The following is a 16,670-nucleotide window of genomic DNA, read 5'->3' on the forward strand; positions in this document are numbered from 1 at the left end:
CGTAGGTCAGGCATCAACTATCATGCTGATTTCAATAATCACCTTGGATATATGCCTCCAATCAGAGTCAACAAGAAGACTTTCGAGCCAGTTGAAGGAAACGGCAAGTCTGTGATCGACGAAGGAAGTCGGCCCCTTGATGGCCAGTTTCGTGAACCAGATGCATATTCTTCATGGGATGATAGTGAAACACAGCCGCCAAGCCCAGTTGCCCCAAGGGTGATGACTAAGAGGGAGCTACTCCTCAGTCTTCATCAGAAGGTCAATCGCAATCGCAAATGGGTCAAACGCCAATTCGGTGCCATTGTGAAAACCCTCAATGAGACTCAGAATGCAGTGAAGATTAATCAGTACTATCTTCATGAGGTTTTTGATCGCACCTAGACCACACTGGCTCATTTGAAGACTCCAGCAGAACTTGAAGTATTGGAGTTTACACAGGACTTTGACTGGTCATGGCCACCAAAGAAGAAATTCAAGCCAATTCCAGTTCCAGACATTGAGGACAGTTCCTTTTCTTCATTCCGCACTGCAGAACCTAATGAAGACCAAGAACATACTGCCACTGGTCCAAGGAGGAAGCCCACACCCAAGAATCCTCACCCGTCTTCCTCAACTGCCAAGAAGCGAAAGTATTCAAGGGGCATTAGTCCTCAGTTTGTCCCTTTTCGTCACTTGATGACAAAGGGGGAGAAATCTAAGAGTTAGTCTTCACGCGGGATATATTTTGGGGCTTATGAACTTTATTAACTTACAAACTCTTGGCTCTTCTGAAGTGTTTTATGTAATGAGTTGTAACTTAAGCCCGGTGGTACTCTGACGCTTTTGAACATTTTTCTTCGCATGCTTATTCCTCAAAATATTAATGCACGCATGCTGGAATTCATCAGATACCATTTCTCATCATGCATTCTCAAATTCTTCATATTATATGATTATATGTATGCATGATTTACAAGACTCAGGGGGAGATCTCCATGATATAAATCATCAATGTGCATTTGCTGTGAAAAGCAAAATCCTCAAGATATGCACATCTTCACGGGGAGTCTCTCTGTATCTTGATTTCAAATTCCTCAAATGAGTATTTACACTTCATATTTTTATCCCCATTGAAGACTTAACCTAATTGTCATCAACCACCAAAAAAGGGGAGATTGTAAGTGCATCTAGTGCCCCTTAGTGATTTTGGTGGTTTGAAGACTTATAGGTTAAGTATCTAATGTGTTCATGAGTGTACACAAGATCTATAAGTCCCAGAGGTGTTTGAAATATTTGATGAATATGGACCCCTAAAAATGTATATCTTCGGCTGAAGAAATTGGTCTTCTGTTGAAGAATTGAATCGCGAAGAAATTGTGATGAAATTGATATTCCTCATGAAGATATTGAAGATGAGGAATTCAGTGTGTCCTGAAGAAAATCAATCCGAAGACTTCGGAGCATGAAGATTTATTCTTTCTATTTGTTTTATTCACTCTTGAGTCATGGGAACACCGTATTGTTAAAGGGGGTCGAAGTAACACTTCGGAATGAATTTACTGATGATGCTCAACCCAAGCCTAATCGTACCAAAAGCCTCAAGTGAGGAATATGAGAGACATGAGGACTCTCACAGTTGAGGGTCGTGACCGTTGCCGCATTCGCGCCACATCACCAATCTTATCCACACCAACTGTCATATTATTTAAGGTCATTAATGTCAAATCATGTTGGTATGCTCCCAGGCTATAAATAGCCGCCCCACACAACCATTAGCTGGTTGGCTGCTCCGTTAGAAACTAACACTTGCCATAAGAGCAACCCAAATTCCTCAGACTCTTCGAGAGTAAATCATCAGTGAGGAAATACCCCAAACACCAAACCACAAACCAAAAACCAAGTGATTGAGCATCACTGAAGAAGTTGTTCCTATGTGGGACTGAAGCCTTTTACCTTTGAGGACTGTGCATCCTCCAGACGGTTAGGCGTCAAGGTCTAGAGCAATCTAGAAGTCAATTGTGGATCACCTGGTGACCAAGTTTGTGAGGGTTTGGAAGTTTGCCCTAAAGACTTACCACGAGTGTTGGGCGAGGACTATGTGTTCTTATCTCAAGGAGAATACGGTAGGGACTGTGTGTCGTTTGGTTTCAATACCAAGCCGCTCCAAACCAGACGTACAACTGTCACAACAGTTGGAACTGGGTCATCAACCATTGTCTTCATTGTGAAACGGGTTCTATTTTTTCAACTCTTTTAATTCCTCATATTGTATGTTGAAGATTTTCATTGTCACTCTTTGAAGAATTTGCTGAAGACTTTCTCTCTGAAATTCCTCAACCCCAAATTCTTCACGCGAGTTAATCCTCAACTGTTTTCTCTATGCCTGCATACTGAGCAAACTTCTTTTCATATTCTTCATCTTGAAAACTGCTGTAATGATACTTTGCACCCCTGATCCTTTGTTGTTTCTGCTGCAAGTTAGTCATTAGTGAGGAATTTCCTCAAAAGGAATTTCCTCAGTGATGAAATTCTAAAAATTTCCTATTCACTCCCCGTCTAGTCGATATAACACACTTTCAGGTTCTGAATCTTTCAGATCCGTGTGTGCTTTACAAATCTTTATGTCGTCTTATAGATGCTGCTACTACGTGCTATTCAAAAATACTCCTAATATCTACTCTACTATACGAATCCGTTTTACTACTCATAGTTATTCGAATTAGTGTCAAAGCTTGCATCAACGTAACCCTTTACGACGAACTCTTTAACCACCTACATAATCGAGAAAAATTCCTTAGTCTATTATTTACTAAGGATAACTTTGACCGCTGTTCAATGATTCAATCTTGGATCACTCTTTGTACCTCTTAACAGACTTGTGGAAAGGCACACCTCAGGTGCGGTACACAGCATGGAATACTGTAGAGTCTACGACTAAGGCATAGGGGACGACCTTCATACTTTGTCTTTCTTCTGCCGTGGTCGGGCTTTTGAGTCTTACTCAAATTCACACCTTACAACATAGCCAAGAACTCCTTCTTTGCTGATCTATTTTGAACTCCTTCAAAAACTGTCAAGGCATGCATTTCATTTGAAAGTTCTGTTTAGCATTTTGATCTATCTCCATAGATCTTGATGCTCAATGTTCAAGTAGCTCTATCCAGGTGTTCCTTTGAAAAACCCCTTTCAAACAATATTTATGCTTTACAGAAATTCTACATTACTTCCGATCAACAATATGTCAACCACATATACTTATCAGAAATTCTATAGTGCTCCCACTCACTTCTTTGGAAATACAAGTTTCTCATAAACCCTGTACAAACCCAAAAGCTTTGATCATCTCATCGAAGCGTATATTCCAACTCTGAGATGCTTGCACCAGTCCATAGAAGGATCGCTGGAGCTTGCATACTTGTTAGCATCCTTAGGATCGACAAAACCTTCTGGTTGTATCACATACAACCTTTCCTCAAGGAAACCATCGAGGAAACAATGTTTTGACATCCTATGTGTAATATTTCATAAATAATGCAGCGACTACTAACATAATTCCAACATACTTTTAGCATCGCTACGAGTGAGGAAGTCTCATCATAGTCAACTCTTTGATCTTGTCGGAAACATCTTTGCGACAAGTCGAGCTTTTCTTAATGGTGACTTTTCACCATCATCTTTTGTCTTCCTTCCAAAGATCCATCTTTAATTAATAGTCTTACTAACATCAAGTAGTTCATCCAAAGTCTACACTTTGTCTTCATACATGGATCCTCTCTCGGATTTCATGGCCTCCAGCCATTTGTCGGAATCCGTGCCCACCCTCGCTTCTCCATAGCTCGTAGGTTCATTGTTGTTCAACAACATGACCTCTAAGATAGGGTTACCGTACCACTCTGTAGTAGTACGCGACCTTGTCGACCTACGAGGTTTGTAGTAACTTGATCCGAAGCTCAATGATCACCATCATCAGTTTCTACTTCAATTGGTGTAGGCGCCACAGGAACATCTTCCTGCGCCCTGCTACACATTGGTTGAAGTGACGGTTCACTAACCTCTTACAATCCACCACCCTCCCACTCAATTCTTTCAAGAGAAACCTTTCCTCGAGAAAGGACCCGTTTCTAGAAACAAACACTTTGCTTCCGGATATGAGATAGGAGATGTATCCAACTGTTTTAGATATCCTATGAAGATGCATTTATCCGCTTTGGGTTCGAGCTTATCAGACTGATTTTTTTTCACATAAGTGTCGTAGCCCCAAACTTTCAAGAAACGACAACTTAGGTTTCTCCAAACATAGTCTATACAATGTCATCTCAACGGAAATACGCGGTGCCCTATTTAAAGTGAATGCGGTTGTCTCTAATGGATAACCCATAAACGATAGTGGTAATTCGATAAGAGACAGCATAGTATGCACCATATCAAATAGGGTGAGGCTATGACGTTTAGACACATCATGACACTATGGTGTTCTAGGTGGCGTAAATTGTGAAACAACTTCCACATTGTCTTAACGGTGTACCAAAAACTCACAACTCAGATATTCATCTCTATGATCATATCGTAGATAGTTTATCCTCTTGTCATGACGATCTTCACTCTGAAATAGCTTTGAACTTCTCAATATTTCGGACTTGTGATTCATCAAGTAAATACTCCTGTATCTAATCAAATCGTCAGTGAACTAAGAACATAACGATATCCACTGCGTGCCTTGGCACTCATTGGACTGCACACATAAAAAATGTATTACTCCCAACAAGTTACTCTCTTGTTTCATGTGGCATGATTTGCATGTCTCAAGTGATTCAAAATCAGCTGAGTCCAAACGATCCATCTCTATGGAGCTTCTTCATGCATTTATACCAACAAGTATGGTTTGCATGTCTCAAACGTTTCAAAATGAGTGAGTACAAAGTTCCATCAGCATGGAGCTTCTTCATGCGTTTTATACCAACACGACTCAAGTTGCAGTGCCACAAGTAAGTGGTACTATCATTATTACTTTGTATCTTTTGCCACCAATATTATGAACATGTGTAACACTACTATCGAGATTCAATAAACCATTGAAGGTAATTATTAAATCAAATAGAATAACACTTATTCTCTTTAAATGAATAATCGTATTGCAATAAACACGATCCAATCATGCTCATGCTCAACCCAAACACCAAATAACAATTATTTAGGTTTAACACCTATCCCGATGGTAGAGGGAGCATGCGATGTTTGATCACATCAACCTTGGAAACACTTCCAACACGTATCGTCACCTCGCCTTTAGCTAGTCTCCGTTTATTCCGTAGCTTTTATTCCGAGTTACTAATCACTTAGCAACCGAACCGGTATCTAATAACCTCATGCTACTAGGAGTACTAGTAAAGCGCACATCAATATCTTGTATATCAAATATACATCTTTTGACTTTGCCAGCCTTCTTATCTACCAAGTATCTAGGGTAGCTCCATCTCAGTGACTGTTCCCCTCATAACAGAAGAACTTAGTCTCAGGTTTGGGTTCAATCTTGGGTTTATTCATTAGAGCAACAACTGGTTTGCTGTTTCATGAAGTATCCCTTCTAGCCCTTGCCCTTCTTGAAACTGGTGGTTTTACTAACCATCAACAATTGATGCTCCTTCTTGATTTGTACTTTCGCAGTGTCAAACATTGCGAATCTCTCAAGGATCATCATATCTATCCTTGATATGTAGTAGTTCATCACGAAGCTCTAGCAGCTTAGTGGCAGTGACTTTGGAGAACCATCACTATCTCATCTGGAAGGTTAACTCCCACTTGATTCAAGCGATTGTTGTACTCAGACAATCTGAGAACATGCTCAACGATTTGAGCTTTTCTCCTTTACTTTGTAGGCAAAGAATCTTGTGGGAGGTCTTATACCTATCAACAAGGGCACGAGCATGAAATCTCAATTTCATCTCTTAGAACATCTCTTATGTTCCGCAACGTTTCCAAAAACGTCTTCAGCGCCTTGCTTCTAAGCCATTAAGTATTACATACTCAACTATCATGTAGTCATAAAAACGTGTATGTCAGATGTTCGCAACATCCACAGACGACGCTCGAGGTGCAGCACACCGAGTGGTGCATTAAGGACATAAGCCTTCTGTGCAGCAATGAGGACAATCCTCAGTTTTACGAACTTAGTCCGCAAAGTTGCTACTATCAACTTTCAACTAAATTTTCTCTAGGAACTTATAAAAATAGTAGAGCTATAGCGCAAGCTACATCGTAATTTGCAAAGACCATTAGACTATGTTCATGATAATTAGTTCAGTTAATCATATTACTTAAGAACCCCCACTCAAAAAGTACATCTCTCTAGTCATTTGAGTGGTACATGATCCAAATCCACTAACTCAAGTCCGATCATCACGTGAGTTGAGAATAGTTTCAGTGGTAAGAATCTCTATGCTAATCATATCAACTATACGATTCATGCTCGAACTTTCGGTCTCATGTGTTCTGAGGACATGTCTGCACATGCTAGGCTCGTCAAGCTTAACCCGAGTGTTCCGCGCATGCAACTGTTTTGCACCCATTGTATGTGAATGTTGAGTCTATCACACCCGATCATCACGTGGTGTCTCGAAACGATGAACTGTAGCAACGGTGCACAGTCGGGGAGAACACAATTTCATCTTGAAATTTTAGTGAGAGATCACCTCATAATGCTACCATCGTTCTAAGAAAAATAAGATGCATAAAAGGATTAACATCACATGCAATTCATATGTGACATGATATGGCCATCATCTTGTGCTTCTTGATCTTCATCACCAAAGCACCGACATGATCTTCTTGTCACCGGCGCCACACCATGATCTCCATCAACGTGTCACCATCGGGGTTGTCTTGCTACTTATGCTATTACTACTAAATCTACGTCCTAGCAATATAGTAAATGCATCTGCAAACACAAACGTTAGTTTAAAGACAACCCTATGGCTCCTGCCGGTTGCTGTACCATGGACGTGCAAGTCGATATTAACTATTACAAAATGATCATCTCATACATCCAATATATCACATCACGTCATTGGCCATATGATATCACAAGCATACCCTGCAAAAACAAGTTAGACGTCCTCTAATTGTTGTCGCATGTTTTACGTGGCTGCTATGGGTATCTACTAGATCGCATCTTACTTACGCAAAAACCACAACGGAGATGTGCAAATTGCTATTTAACCTCTCCAAGGACCGCCTCGGTCAAAACCAATTCAACTAAAGTTGAAGAAACCGACACCCGCCAGTCATCTTTATGCAACGAGGTTGCATGTCAATCGATGAAACCAGTCTTTCGTAAGCGTACGAATAATGTCGGTCCGAGCCGCTTCAATCCAACAATATCGCCGAATCGAGAAAAGACTAAGGAGGGCAGCAAAACGAACATAACCGTCCAGAAAACCCTTTGTGTTCTACTCGAGATAACATCTACGCATGAACCTAGCTCATGATACCATTGTTGGGGAACGTTGCATGGGAAACAAAAAAATTCTACGCACACGAAAACCTATCGTGGTGATGTCCATCTACGAGAGGAGATTTGGATCTACATACCCTTGTAGATCGCACAGCAGGAAGTGTTAAGAAAAGCGGTTGATGTAGTGGAACGTCTTCACGTCCCTTGATCAGCCCCACGGACCGTCCCACGAACCGTCCTGCAATCCGTCCCACTATCCGTTCCGATCTAGTGCCGAATGGACGACACCTCCGCGTTCAGCACACGTACAGCTCGACGATGATCTCGGCCTTCTTGATCCAGCAAGCAAGACAGAGAAGTAGATGAGTTATATAGCAGCGTGATGGCGCTCTGGTGGTGATGACGATCTACTCCTCCAGGGCTCCGCCCGAGCTCCGTAGAAATAAGATCTAGAGGAAGAACTATGGTGTGTAGATCTGAGTTGCACGTGGCAAAATTGTCTAAAATCAGCCCTAAATCACCACTATATATAGGAGGGAGGGAGAGGAGGCTTGCCTTGAGGGCCAAGCCCTCAAGGGTGCGCCGGCCAAGGGAGAGGAGGAGTCCTACTCCAATCCTAGTCCAACTAGGATTGGAAAGTGGAGTCCTTCTCTTCCTTCCCACCTCTTTTTTATTTTCTTTTTCTTTGGTTTTATTTCCTTGGTACCAAGGCCCTCTTGGGCTGTCCCACCAGCCCACTAAGGGCTGGTGCTCCACCCCTAGGGCCATTGGGCTTCCCCCGGGTGGGTTGCCCCCTCCCGGTGAACTTTCAGAACCCAATCGTCACTCCCAGTACATTCCCAGTAATGCCCGAAAACCTTCCGGTAACCAAATGAAGCCATCCTATATATCAATCTTTGTTTCCGGACCATTCTGGAAACCCTCGTGACGTCCATGATCTCATCCAGGACACTGAACAACATTCCGTAATCACACATATAACTCAACTATACTAAAACATCATCGAACCTTAAGTGTGCAGACCCTGCGGGTTCGAGAACTATTTAGACATGCCCCGAGGTACTCCTCAATCAATATCCAATAGCGGGACCTGGATGCCCATATTGGATCCTGCATATTCTCCGAAGATCTTATCGGTTGAACCTCACTGTCAAGGATTCATATAATCTCGTATGTCATTCCCTTTGTCCTTCGGTATGTTCCTTGCCCCAGATTCGATCGTCGGTATCTGCATACCTATTTCAATCTCGTTACCGAAAAGTCTTTTTACTCGTTCCGTAATACAAGATCCCGTGACTTACACTTAGCCACATTGCTTGCAAGGCTTGTGTGTGATGTTGTATTATCGAGTGGGCCCCGAGATACCTCTCCGTCACACGGAGTGACAAATCCCAGTCTTGATCCATACTAACTCAATGGACACCTTCGGAGATACCTGTAGATCACCTTTGTAGTCACCCATTTACGTTGTGACGTTTGATACACACATGGTATTCCTCCGGTGCCAGTGAGTTATATGATCTCATGGTCATAGGAATAAATACTTGACACGCAGAAAACAATAGCAATGAAATGACACGATCAATATGCTATGTATATAATTTGGGTCTTGTCCATCACATGATTCTACTAATGATGTGATCTCGTTACCAAGTGACAACACTTGCCTATGGTCAGGAAACCTTGACCATCTTTGATCAACGAACTAGTCAACTAGAGGCTCACTAGGGACAGTGTGTTGTCTATGTATCCACACATGTATTTGAGTTTCCAATCAATACAATTCTAGCAAGGATAATAAACAATTATTATGAACAAGGAAATATAATAATAAATAATTTATTATTGCATCTAGGGCATATTTCCAACAATGTGATGATATTTGATCATGGAACTACAACCGATTGAAATTGGAATTTCATCAAAAGTTTTATCCTATGCATCTGGTTCATCGTGATCGGAAATATATTTATAATTTTTGGCCTCGTGAAGGAGAAAGAATCGCTCAAGCTTGGGGGAGGCTTAAGTCAATGTTATATTTATGCCCCAATCATGAGCTCCCGAGAGATATTATTATTCAGAAGTTTTATGCTCGACTCTCTCGTAATGAGCAATCCACGCTCGATACTTCTTGTGCTAGTTGCTTTATGAAGAAAGATATTGAATTCAAATGGGACTTATTGGAGAGAATTAAACGCAACTTTAAAGATTGGGAACTCGACGAAGGTAATGAGTCAGGTATAATCCTTAAGTTTGATTGTGTTAAAACCTTTATGAACACCGATGCTTTTCGTAATTTTAGCACTAAATATGGAATTGGCTCTGAGGTAGTAGCTTCATTCTGTGAATCTTATGCTACTCATGTTGATCTCCCCAAGGAGAAGTGGCTTAAATATCATCCTCCCATTGAAGATAAAGTAGTTGAACCTATTAAAGTTGAAGAATAAACAATTATTTATAATGTTGATCATGTTATTCCTACTGCTTTTATTGAGAAACCACCCTTTCCTGTTACAATAAAGGAACATGCTAGAGCTTCAACTGTGGTTCATAACAGTTGTACTAGAACACCTATACCTCCTGGACAAATTAAAGTTGAACCTAATATTGCTATGGTTAAAGATATCTTGGTTGATAATATTGATGGGCATGCCATTCATTTCTATGATGAAGGTGCTAGAATTGCTAGACCTGATACTAAAGGTAAACATAGACCTGTTGTTGGCGTGCCTGTCGTTTCTGTTAAAATAGGAGAACATTGTTATCATGGCTTATGTGATGTGGGTGCTAGTGTGAGTGCAATTCCCTTTACCTTATAACAAGAAATTATGAATAATATTGCACCATCTGAATTAGAAGAAATTGATATTACCATCAAGCTTGCTAATAGAGATACTATTGCACCAATTAGGATTGTTAGAGATGTTGAAGTCTTGTGTGGGAAAATAAAGTATCCTACTGTTTTTCTTGTTCTTGGTTCCCCACAAGATGATTTTTGTCCCACAAGTTTTGCAGACAAGGAGATATATCGTGTAAGGTGATCCCGTGTTTGAGCTTAAACAATTACCTGATACTCTGAAGTATGCTTATCTAGATGAAAAGGAGATATATCCTGTTATTATTAGTGCTAAACTTTCAGAGCATGAAGAAAAGAGATTATTGAAAACTTTGAGGAAGCACCATGCTGCTATTGGATATACTCTTGATGATCTTAAGGGCATTGGTCCCACTCTATTGTCAGTACAAAATTAATATGGAGCCTGATGCTAAATGAGTTGTTGATCACCAACGCCGGTTAAATCCTAAAATGGAGGAAGTGGTAAGAAATGAAATACTAAAGCTTCTGAAGGTAGGTATAATTTATCCTATTGTGATAGTAGATGGGTTAGTCCCATTCATTGTGTCCCTAAAAAGGGAGGTATTACTGTTGTTCCTAATGATAAATATGATTTGATCCTGCAAAGAATTGTTACATGATATAGAATGGTAATTGATTTTAGGAAATTAAATAAAGCTACTAGGAAAGATCATTACCCGCTACCTTTTATTGATCAAATGCTAGAAAGATTATCCAAACATACACATTTTTTGCTTTCTAGACGGTTATTCTGGTTTCTCTCAAATACATGTGTCAAAAGAAGATCAAGATAAGATCAGTTTTACTTGCCCTTTCGGTACCTTTTCTTATAGACATATGCCTTTTGGTTTATGCAATGCACCTTCTACCTTTCGAAGATGTATGATGGCTATATTCTGTGAGTTTTGTGAAAAGATTGTTGAGGTTTTCATGGATGATTTTTCCATTTACGGAACTTCTTTCGATGATTTCTTGAGCAACCTTGATCAAGTTTTGCACACATGTGAAGAAACTAATCTTGTCTTGAATTGGGAGAAGTGCCACTTTATGGTTAATGAAGGCATTGTCTTGGGACACAAAATCTCCGAAAGAGGTATTGAAGTTGATAAAGCTAAAGTTTATGCTATTGAAAAAATGCCGTGTCCAACAGATATCAAAGATATAAGTGTTAGGGAATGTTGCATGGGAAACAAAACTTTTCCTACGCACACGCAATACCTATCCATGGTGATGATCATCTACGAGAGGGAGAGTGAATCTACATACCCTTGTAGATCGCTAAGCGGAAGTGTATATAACGCGGTTGATGTATCTTCGCGATCCAAATTGCAGCGTGTCCCGTGATCTCATCGCGATCCGTCCTGCGTTCCCATCACGATCCATCCCGATCTAGTGCCAAACGGACGGCACCTCCACATTCAGCACACAAACAGTGTCAGTGTTTACTCACAACATAAGCCATTGGTAGGCTAAAGATGGTGAGAACCGAAGTGGCACCGGAGGGCGTTGGGAACAAGGATGGTACAAGCATGGAACACATGATCTACCCAGCTTCAGGGCTCTCCATAGAGATAACACCCCTAATCCTGCCGGAGTGTATGATGTATCAATGAGGCTACAATGTGCACCTTGAGCTGTTCTGTGGAGGAGGAAGAAGGAGCAGTCGGCTCGCGTCTACCTCTCCTGTATGGTGTGTGTGTATGGAGTTGACCGACCCTCTGCATGGAGGGGGTCCAGGGGGTTTTATAGACGAACCCACCGACCTACAATAAGGATAAAAGTACACGAGTGGGGCCCGGCTGGCAGCCTCGCGGGCTGGTCAGGGGGCCCATGGGGGTCTTGTCTTGTCGTTGGAGGGGCCCGCCGGCTGCGAGGTCCCGTCTGGCTATGGGACCCGCTGGCTAGCCAGTAAGGCTCTCGCGTAAGGTTGACGCGGGACACGTGTGGTACGTCCGGTGAGATTCATCATGGGCCGTCAGTACGGCCGTCTCCACTTTTCCCACGCCGAGTGCAGTAATGGAGTGGGAGTTTGACGGGCCGACACTGTGCAGGATGATGGATTGGAGCCGGAGTAGGTCAGCGGCATGGTCGCCGATGCTGTACCTACAGTGCACCCCGATCCAGTACCTTGGCTGACGCGTAGCCACCTTTAACCATAGGGTCTTATCAAGACCTACGGTCTGATGTGACTTGAGCTCCCTAGCCGGCTAGTCGCTTAACTAGCCGGCCTAGGCACGACGGCCTTGCCTCTAGCCGACCGGCTTGGCCTAGATGGCCAGAGGGAGGTAACTGCCTCGCCTCTAGCCGGCCAGAGAGTTGGCCGTCTTGCCCCCAGCCGGCAGGTGCGTCCTAGCCGGCCAGGGGGCTTGGGCTTTGTAGAATGTTCCATGATGTTCATTCATGGTAGAAGGCAAAGGAGTAGGCTCGATGAGCCTACCCCGGGGTTATCCCCCCGACACTAGTCCCCGAAGCAGGGGAGGCCCGCCGTCTTGGAGCGGGTGGCCTTCCCGGCTAGAGTTGTTTGCTGTTGAATTCCTGTCGCCGCCTGGGGCAGGAGACGCCTGCTTGAAAGCCAGCTGGCTTCCAAGAGACGCCTCAGCTTCGTCGTAAGTCGTGCAGATTGCGCCACATGCCAGGCCCCAGCCTAACGTGATGATGGATTGCTCAGATGACGGGACTGGGTGTGAGCCCTGGTTCCCGCCACGTCGCCCCCTCGGCCCCCACGCGGAGGATCCTGTGCGGATTTACTCCGCGAGGGTTGGGTTTCGGGAGTCGTAATGTCCCCGTAATAATCGGGGATGGTGGGTCCTGTGCGCACTGGATCCCGTTCCCACGGGCCATTGTGGGGTTTAAATGGGGTGCGGGGGTACCGAGGAGGCCATTCACCCCCTTCTCGCCCCGCACTTGCGCCCCCTCCTTCCTTGATCCTAGAGAAAGAGAGAGACTCGCCTTCGTCTTCATCTTCGCCGTCGCGCAGACCATCGCCGCCAACCCCTTCGAGCTCTCGTCGCCCGCCGTCATGTCGAGCGGCTCCTCCAAGAAGGGCCAGCACAATGGTGCCTGACTCGGCAGTGACATCTACACATGCCATATCGATGCGCTCCACCATCGCCGTATGTTGCCTCCGGCCTCCCTCGTGGCCGTGCGGATTCCCGGAGCCGAAACCGCTCCGACGCCGAAGGAGGGAGAAGTAGTCGTGTTTGATGAACACTTCTACAGAGGCTTCGGGCTCCCGACGAGCAACTTCTTCGCCAACTTTCTTACTTTCTTCGGCTTGCAGCCGCACCATCTGGCGCCGAACGCCATTCTTCAGCTCGTCTCCTTCGTCGTCGTATGCGAGGGCTTTCTGGGGATCGAGCCCCGCCTCGACCTTTGGCAAAGTCTCTTCTTCTTCAAGCAACAGTCCATAAAAATGGACAAGGCCGAGGTGGAGAAGCTCATGGGCCCTCGCCCGATGACCCCGTGCGGCGCAGCACTAGTGCATCATCAGACGAAGTGTGGCTTCCCTGAGATGCCGCTTCATGACTCCATCATGCAATGGTAGAGGGGATTCTTCTACGTGAATAATGCCAACCCCTCCCACGCTGCCATCAACATGCCCCCCTTCACCATCGAGCCTCCGACGGCGAAGAACTGGCAGGCCAAATACCCGAAGCCGTTTACCGAGGTAGCGTAGATATGCGCCTACCTCGAAAGCCTGAAGGCTCGCGGCCTCCTGGGCCGCGACCTGCTCACCACCATGATGACCCGCCGGATCCTGCCTCTGCAGAGACGGCCTCATCTGATTTGCCAGATGAGCGGCCGGCGCGACCCCTGCCGGATCTCCAGCAAAAACTTCCATGCCAACGCGGTGGCTAAGAACATGAACCATATCTCCTTTGCCAACATGGATGAAGGTGGAGAGTGGGAATGGGGGATAGTCCCTTACGACAGAGCCCATCCTCCCCGAGTGGTAAGCATCTTCACGAATCTTGTTTTTCTTGTCTTTGAAATTGCTGTTTCCTCTACTGAGCCGGCTGCCAACTCTATTGCTTTAGCTATTTGAGAACCTGCAAGTGCTCAACCCACCAGCCATCGACGTGGAGACGTCAGACCCCTCGGAAACTGAGGATGAGGGGATAATTGAGACGCGGGATGCCGTCTCGGAGGAAGCGCTGGAGTCGGAGGGCTCCGAGCCATCCGTTGAGCACCTGAGGCCTCCCCTTGTTGACTGGACGGACGATGATGAGACGCCGCCTTCTTCATATGATGCAGCCTTCGGGAAGGACTCCGAGGAGGTGGAGGAAGTCACCAACCCTCCCCTGACACGAGGCCGCCGCCATGCTGGCGAGACGGTCCTGCCTGGCGAGGCGGCCAGGAACAAGGGCAAGGGTGCCACAACCTCCAAGCCGGCCCCCAAACGCGCCACGACAGGACCTCCAGCCGGAGGACGAGCAGGCGGCGCGAGCAGGAAGCAGGTGCCTGTCGTGGCGGGGTAAGAGTCTTTTGTTATCTCTTTTTGTTTTGTGTGCGAGGATGGGTTCCTCAAATAGTGCTTGGCAGGGAGGCAGAAGACATGGAGGAAGAAACCGCCTCCGCCGTCGAGCGAGCCGGCTGGGCAGCTGCCGACGCTGCCCAGAAGGCGTCGGAGGACGAATCCGCCCTTCGCTGGGAAGTGGCAGCGAACAAGATGTCCGCGAGCCAACCCAAGCCCAGCCAGGCTGAGAAGCCCAAGGAGAAGCGCTCGAAGGCCAAGCGTGATCCCTCTAGGCGAACGCACGTGGAGGAGCCAGCTAGCGAGGCGGCCCCGAGGCGCGCCCAGGGAGCTGAGGCGGCCAAGCCTCCCGAGCCGGCCACCTCCACACCTGCAGACCTCGAGGTGGTCCCCGATACGCCGGAGGCTGACGTAGGCGGCGCGCCGGAGATGAACCTGGAGGCGCCGGAGGTGACCATGGATGCGTCGGAGGTGGCCGATCCATCCCTAGCTGCAGAGACGACGCCGACCGGAACGTCCCTGGAGCCGGCCACCAACCAACCACGTGGAGACAACACCATCATCGTGGCCAACTTTGGCCCAGCTGCTCCAGGAGCCGGCTCCATCGCTGGGAGCCGGCCCATGAAGACTTGGCGCGTGGCCAACACTGAACGCATAACGCTGACCCCAGGCACCAAGCTCAGCGATGTCCCGGAACTGGTGGCTCTGTTCACCAGTAGCCGGGACAAGGTGAAGCAAGCGGCCCGGGTGGCCCACAACAATCTGGAGCGCCTGGAAGAGCGCGCCAAGGTGAGTCCTTCATTGCCTTGGTTTTGGCTTTTTCTTTTTCTGCTCTTGAATCACTTGGGGCGCGTGATACGTCCATTTTGCATCATGTTTTCATGTTGATATTTATGCTTCTTGGGCTGTTATTTCACTTCACGGTACAATTATTATGCCTTTTCTCTCTTATTTTGCAAGGTTCACATGAAGAGGGAGAATGCCGACAGCTGGAATTCTAGCCTGAAAGTGGAGCAAAGTTGAGATACCTATTCTGCGCAACTCCAAACGCCATAAAAATCAACGAGGATTTTTTTTATGAATTTATAAAAAATATTGGGCCGAAGAAGCGCCAGAGGGGCGCCACGGGATGGCCACAAGCCTGCACGGCACAGCCACCCCCCAGGCCGCACCATGAGGGCTTGTGGGCACCCTTCTAGCCCACTTGCCCCTCTCTACTGCTATATGAAGGGTTTCGTCCAGGGAAAAATCAAGGAGGAGCTTTTTCGTGGATTCGCCGCCGCCACGAGGCAGAACTTGAGCAGAACAAATCTAGAGCTCCGGCAGGACGATCCTGCCGGGGAAACTTCCCTCCCGGAGGGGGAAATCGTCGCCATCGTCATCACCAACACTCCTCTCATCGGAGGGGACTCATTACCATCAACATCTTCATCAGCACCATCTCATCTCCAAATCGTAGTTCATCACTTGTAACCAATCTCCGTCTCGCGACTCCGATTGGTACTTGTAAGGTTGCTAGTAGTGTTGATTACTCCTTGTAGTTGATGCTAGTTGGATTATTTGGTGGAAGAGTTTATGTTCAGATCCTTGATACTACTCATTACCTCTCTGGTCATGAATATGATTATGCTTTGTGAGTAGTTACTTTTGTTCCTGAGGACATGGGATAAGTCATGCTAATAGTAGTCATGTGAATTTGGTATTCGTTCGATATTTTGATGTGTTGTATGTTGTTTTTCCTCTAGTGGTGTTATGTGAACGGCGACTACATAACACTTCACCATTATTTGGGCCTAGAGGAAGGCATTGGGAAGTAGTAAGTAGCTGATGGGTTGCAAGAGTGACAGAAGCTTAAACCCTTGTTTATGCATTGCTTCGTAAGGGGCTGATTTGGATCCACTAGTTTA

This window comes from Hordeum vulgare, chromosome 7H (assembly GCF_904849725.1).
Source record: "Hordeum vulgare subsp. vulgare chromosome 7H, MorexV3_pseudomolecules_assembly, whole genome shotgun sequence".
In the NCBI taxonomy this organism is placed as follows: domain Eukaryota; kingdom Viridiplantae; phylum Streptophyta; class Magnoliopsida; order Poales; family Poaceae; genus Hordeum; species Hordeum vulgare.